Below are 6,831 nucleotides of genomic sequence, written 5' to 3'. Positions count from 1 at the left end.
ATACAGTGAACAGTTATAATTAAGAGCAGTAGTTGGATACGGCAAGGTGTGGAGCAGTTCAGTAGGGTTACAGAGGCTGTCTGAACAGGGGTGTCTTGAGGAGGCGCTGGAAGGTGGTCAGGGACCGGGCAGTCCTGATATCTGTGGGCAGGTCCTTCAGCACTGAGGGGCGAGGGAGAAGGAGCGGCTCTGGAGGCGGGGATTGGAGGGCGGTACAGCTAGTCTGCCAGAGGAGCGAATGGGGTGAAAAAAAAACAGGACAACATAACTCCTCTACAAAATAATCGTTTATCTTAAAAACCATAGCTGCACAAACATTAGTTTCAATGGCACAAACTGGCACAATTGAATGAGACAAGTTTGTACCAATCCCATTACTGTAAGGGGGCTGAGTGACGTCATGCCCCTAAAAAAATAATTGTTAATATCTTAAAAACTATAGCGGCACAAACTGGCAGAACGTAATGATATGACTCAACGGTTGTGCTGTTTTTTTTTTTGGGGGGGGGGGGCACTTACGGAGCTTTTGAAAGACACGGATGGGCGCACAGGATTAGATCAGCGGTGCTGAAGATACACCCCTTGTTCAGTATTTAGTTTATGACTCTTTTTAATAGCATTCTTTGTCAGTGGGGGAGTTTGTGAAAAGAAATCAAGTAGACAGAGAGACTGGCTTAGGACCCCCTCTGTAAATTCAATTTATGTTCATTTCATACACAAAATGATACGACCCACTCTGATGCTACAACAGTACATGTAAGCAAATATGTACTGTACATTTGCTCTTAGTCAAACTCATTCTTACTTATAATCTACTGTATTTTTTATTTTGCTTTTAAATTTGATCTTACTGTACTTTCAGAACTGCTCTTACCTGTATTATGATATTCTGTAATGTGATATTTTATAATGTGATACTTTGTACTGTGATCACTTGCAACAATTGCAAGTCACCCTGGATAAGAGCGTCTGCTAAGAAGTAAATAAATAATAAGATTGTTTAACAGAATGTTAAAAACTGGCCTGTTTGCTGCCACGCCCTTTCCTAGCAGCAAGCGATTAATCACCTCCCGCATCACTAAACAAAAGAAAGTGTCGAGTACCAGTCAGCAGCCTCACACACGGGGCTTCACTGTCTATACAAGTGTTAATAGTTATTGAAAACGAGTGTCCGTTACTTGATAAACATCAAATAGCCTGATAACGCTTTGTAAAGGTTCAGCCCACAGTCTGTTATTTAAAATATTATTGGTAAATCAAAGGAAAAATCAACCAGATGTACCCCAACAGAAATCGTGTACTAATGCAGTAAATGAGTCAGTGTTTTTGTAAAGTAATCTTTGTGACTCGGAAACATTTCTGGATCAGGCTTCTCTTTTGAAAGTTCTTACTGTTATTAAAACATCAACAAACAACAGTATAAAGTGAAGTGGAATTCAAAAGGAAATGTTGTAGCTTTGGATTTAAGAAAAACAAAACATGTTTGTATGCTGGCTGATAAAGTGACCTAAAGAAACACAGCCTCTTACTATGAAAAAAGGAAAGTTAATGCCCTTTTTGAAGTAGCCTGAATAATAAAAACGTGTTGATATTTTGGTCATTACTGTATTATATATATTAGCTCATATATATATATATATATATATATATATATATATATATATATATATATATATATATATATATATATATATGGTTTTCAGTGTTTTACCCCGACTTTTCTACTGTCCTTAAAGAATTCAGTTGATACTTGTGAAGCTATCGGTGTGTTTCACTCACAACTGAGAAACGTGTTAATAATAAAATTGATTTCATTTACGCTTTTTTCCCCTGTGAAAAAACTAAGGCCAAGTCTTCATCTTTTATTTACAAGCAGCAAGTACAAACGAGATCACAACATGTTAAAAAGCGACTTGTTTTTATTAAAGCTATAATGAACAATAAAGTAGGATGCTGGATACACTTCATTACAATCGTTCTTGTTACTGTATTTACAATAATAAACAAGAGTCTGCTTTGAAATGAAAAAGTAAGACTTCCAATTTAAAAGACCATTTAGTTCAATTAAATCAATTTTACTATTAACACTTTTCTCAGTTGTGACTGAGATACAGGAAAGCCTTCATAGCTATCAACTGTTTTTTTTACAGGACAGTAGAAAAGTCAAGGAAACACAGCAATGCAGCCCTAATTCTACAGGGTGATTATAAAGGAAGTTTACAACATCAATGCACCATATCTCTCAGATGGGAGGGCACAGGAAGGTGAAATTGCATATGGTTGTTATGGGAACCATGTAGATTTAAATCCCACCATTTGCACTAGGGGGGAGCCACTGACCTACCTCTGATAATCACAAGTGTTCAATATGTTCTTCTCCATGATGCAGAATGAATTGCATTTGTGCTCCACGAACATTACAACAGCATTACACATCTCTTCAGAGATCTTTTCCCTTCCTCGTTTCTCCCACGCTGCTGTGCTCCCTCCACTGGCTCCCTATTGCAGCTCGCATCCAATTCAAAACTACTAAACTCGCATATTGCTGTTTTCTGCTTCCTCTCCACTCCAGACTATCATTTCTCTACAGCCCCTCTCACCCCCTCCGCTCCTCCTCCACCGGCAGAATCTTTAAAGAAAAAGGCACATTTGTGTATGAACTGGTTTTATATCCTCCTTAACATGTTTGAAATAATGTTTAAATATACTTTCAATGAAGTGTATCTGTGCTTCCTTGACTAGTTTTATTCTGCTGGTATCATTTAAAACACTGAGGGAGACCTCACCTCACACAGTGTTTTTAATATTGCTGCAGGAAAGAAACACGTTTTTATTTTGCTATAGGATATCTGGTGCTACACGAGGATCACATAAATACCAGTTTACAAGCCTTGCTTTCAGACAGTGTTGCACTTCTTTGATCACCTGGGGGTGAAATTGTCCCCTCCCCTTGAACGGCTTCTATCACAGTAACTTAAACTGTATCTGTGCAAGTGAACTAAAGCAAATAATATATTAATTATATGAATTACATATATAATATATAATAAAAAAAAAAAAAAAAAAAAAAAAAAACTGTGTTCTCCTTGCACTAAACTAACATATTGTAACAGATTTTCAGCTATGGAGTGGCTGGTAACGGCTCTCATCTGAAGAGAAGAAAGGACACATTCAGTGCAGCTCTCCCCGCAGAGAAAAGCGATAACGACTCCCTCTGGAAGAGAGCAGAGAGAGGCTAACCACGCCAGCTGAGACCCGGGGAGCGGCTAACGTGTTGGGGCGTGTTCTTGTGCCTGGGACTGCGAGAGAGGGGTTTAAATATGCAGAGCAGACTAGTCCAGTCACACAGATTACCTGTTGCTGTTAGTTTGAGCCGCCTGTTTACCTGGAGAGAAGAACCGAGCCGTGCTGCACATCCCACTGACAGTATCTGAAGTAAGCTTCTCTTTCTTTTTATTCATCTTCTAAATCAGATTCATACTCGCCTTATAGTGTCTGATTGGAACTGATTGTTTGTGATGCTTTGTTTATTGTTGTTGTTATTAATATAAGTATTTAATGTATTAATAGTTCCAGTAAATATGACACAGATTTCGCTAGTTCTTCGTGGCATGTAAAGTTTGTCTATTAGCAGTTATAATTCCGACTCGGGCTCACGTAACAGAATAGTTCTGCTGATTTCAAAGTTAGCAGTGCTGCGAGTAAGCTCTTTATATGTGCAGCCTGCAGGCTCCTGTTATTTCTATATGGTCGCCTATTGCACTTCTGGTAATTTTTAAATAACTGCATAAAAACGCATGTATTTTGTTATTCCAGGCTTTTAAGTGTCCTGCTAATCAAACACATTGAGATTACAAGCGGCTACAATAGGGCAGTGAGACGAGCTGATTCTCAACCAATCCATTCAATATAGGAGAGGGGGGAGAGTGTTACACACAGGGGTGATAATGACGCTCTTTTAATCATGTGTGTATGAAACTGGTTATGAGAATATTTCTTTCTTTCTTTAATATGAACAGCTGTAAGTCTGGTGTCTTGCATATCCTATTGCTTTACAATAGTACCCGGTTGTCTGAGTTTGTGATGAATTGGTGCTCTTGTTATCCCTTTCAAATACGGGATCTAATGTAGAGTGAAACTGCGGTTCAGCTGAGTGGATGGGGGCGGGGCCGCGCAACGATTTTTCCCGCCATAGGCAAACGAAATGTAACCAATCCAAGAGAGAGGCTGCAGTCACGTGACCCCAGCAGGCTACACACTGTCACGTGATTTGACCAAGGTTACTTTTTTCCTTTTAAGAGAAAGTACTTACCTGTACACGTTATTAAGAAAAAATACATTTTCAAGAGTTTGTTACAAAATACAGTACTAATATTAATTATGTACAGTATTTCTATGTTCGTGTATAAACGTTTAGCATCTTTCGTTAAATAGTCTCGCAACTAAAACAATGTATGTGACATATGCGGTATAAGAGTATCATAATAAGCAGAGTTTTGTAAAGAAATCTACATTTTTAAGTTCCGATGACAAAATGACTCCATGCTGATCGGCTGTTTCATGAGAAAGTATTGTTATACTTATTTAATGAATAATTATTTAAACATACTTATTTAATGAAAATAAAATAATGTAACTTTTCAACCAACTTTCATCCATCATTCTTGAGATTAGACAGACAAAATCCTCTGGTATTATAAACGTATTGCAAGAAACTCTATGTCCCTTCAATAGTAAATCCAGCCCTGCTATTAAGGCCAGGTTTTGTCTGTTCCTTGAATAGCCTTAATAGTACTATAAATAAATAAATACATGTTTTCTTTTTCATCAGCTTCTAACCAGAATCCCGTGTGCTGCCATGGACAGTGTGGAGGTGGAATCTGTCCAGATTAGAGAAGAGTTCTCTGAACCTGAACTTCTCCCCTTTAGAGTGGAGTTCTTTGGGCTGGCTTCCCTCCCCATTAAACAGGAGCTCTGTGAGGTGCAGTGTGACAGCAATCAGCCAGAGGTCTGTGAGATTAAAGCTGAGCACAATGAATTGGAAATCGCTCAGACAGATAAACCCCTTCCTGTTACACAAGAGGAGGTGCTGGAAATTGTCTGTATTAAATGGGAGCTCCCTGAAGTAGAATTTGACCCCATGGAACCAGGGAAGGAAGAATCCGAGGACTTCAAACCAAACATCCCTGAGCTGGAGCCTGTAAGCCTGCGGGAGTGTAGCGTGGTGCTGGAGAGAATCTGCGTGAGAGAGCAAGCTGAGGGAGAGGAAGGCTTTCCCAACAGCATGCAAGGAGATGGAAAGGAAGACAGGCACTCACATTCAGAATGCAGTCTAGCAGGTGAGTGATTCCCAGTAGATGTGGCCTTGTCATTCTAGATTGCGGGATATCCACAGTGTGGTTGAGAGAGAGCATGTAGGTTACATTACTAGCTATTTGTTTTTCCGGTACTACTCCAGCCATTTCAAAATAGGACTCACTACTGGTGAGCTTAAGATATAGATAAGCCCCTTTCACACTGGCACTCCTACCTGATTATAACAAGGGGGAGAAGAACTAAAGTACTGTATATAACATTGGAAATGTTCAGTGTTAAAAGAGATGCATATTATTGTACACGTGTAACGTAATTAGGGGTACTTGATTCTGTTTAATTTGTTAAATGTTTAAACAAATATATAGTTAGTGCTTTTACTTATTTTTTTTAAACAACTAGCTGTAAATGACCACATATGTCTATAAATAGGGGTTTTGACTTGCAGTATTTTATCTTGGCTTTTCTACTGTTAAATGCACTTGATCCTGTTCAGCCATTCGTGTATCTCAATCACACTGAGAAACAGTCTTACTTTTTCATTCCATAGCGGAAGCATCTCGTTTTTATTAATGTAAATAGTCATGCATAATAACTGTAAGTGTGGCCAGCATAAAACACTTTATTGTTCATTCTAGCTTTAATAAAGATGAGTTGCTTATTAGCATGCTGCTCTCTTGTTTGCGCTTTCTGCTTGTAAATGAAAGCTTTGCTGATTTAAAGGCAATTTAAGTTGTTTGACAGAAAAAATAATAAATACATTACTTAATGAAGTTATATATCTATATATCTATATATCTATATCTATATCTATCTATATATCTATATATCTATATATATAGAAACAGTGAAGCAATATGAAAACATGATAGCATCCGGGTACGGTAAGGGTCTGTTCTGATTAGAGGAAGAGAGCATTGATTGCATTATTATAGAAATGTTATGCAGTCTAATTAGTTAAACAGTGCTAGAATCAAAATTGCTAATCAATCCTACTTACTGTATGCAAGAGACAATAACTAGTTATGTTTACACTGACTTTATTCCAAGCAAAGTAGTATGTTAATTCAAAGAAATACTTGTGACATTTGCAGGATCAATGTTTTGTTTTTGGCGCAGACCCCATGCAATGACAGATTGCAGACGCATGAGAAAAGGCTGTACGACTTTAAGATGCATGTCACAAGAATGTGCAAGATGTCATTCCGACTGCAAATTAGGTTGGAATCTGAAGTATGAACCAACCTTAAGCCTACAAGCAGTCCCTCTTACTTTCTTTCCTGTTCCTATTTTCCAGGTTCCAGTCCAGCAGCTAAAGTGAGTGCGGGCGGTGGAGAATATCCTGACTGTGGAAAAGGTTTCCCGCAGTTAGGGCATAAAAAAAACCCCCAGAGAATTGAGGAGAGAAACCATATCACTGTCCTGACTGTGGGAAGAGCTTCAATCAATCAGGACACCTGGAATCGCACCAGCGAACTCGCACAGGAGAGAAACCATATTGTTGCTCTGACTGTGGGA

The sequence above is a fragment of the Polyodon spathula genome, chromosome 34, assembly GCF_017654505.1.
Source record: "Polyodon spathula isolate WHYD16114869_AA chromosome 34, ASM1765450v1, whole genome shotgun sequence".
Classification (NCBI taxonomy): Eukaryota; Metazoa; Chordata; class Actinopteri; order Acipenseriformes; family Polyodontidae; genus Polyodon; species Polyodon spathula.
This window is presented reverse-complemented; position numbering follows the sequence as displayed.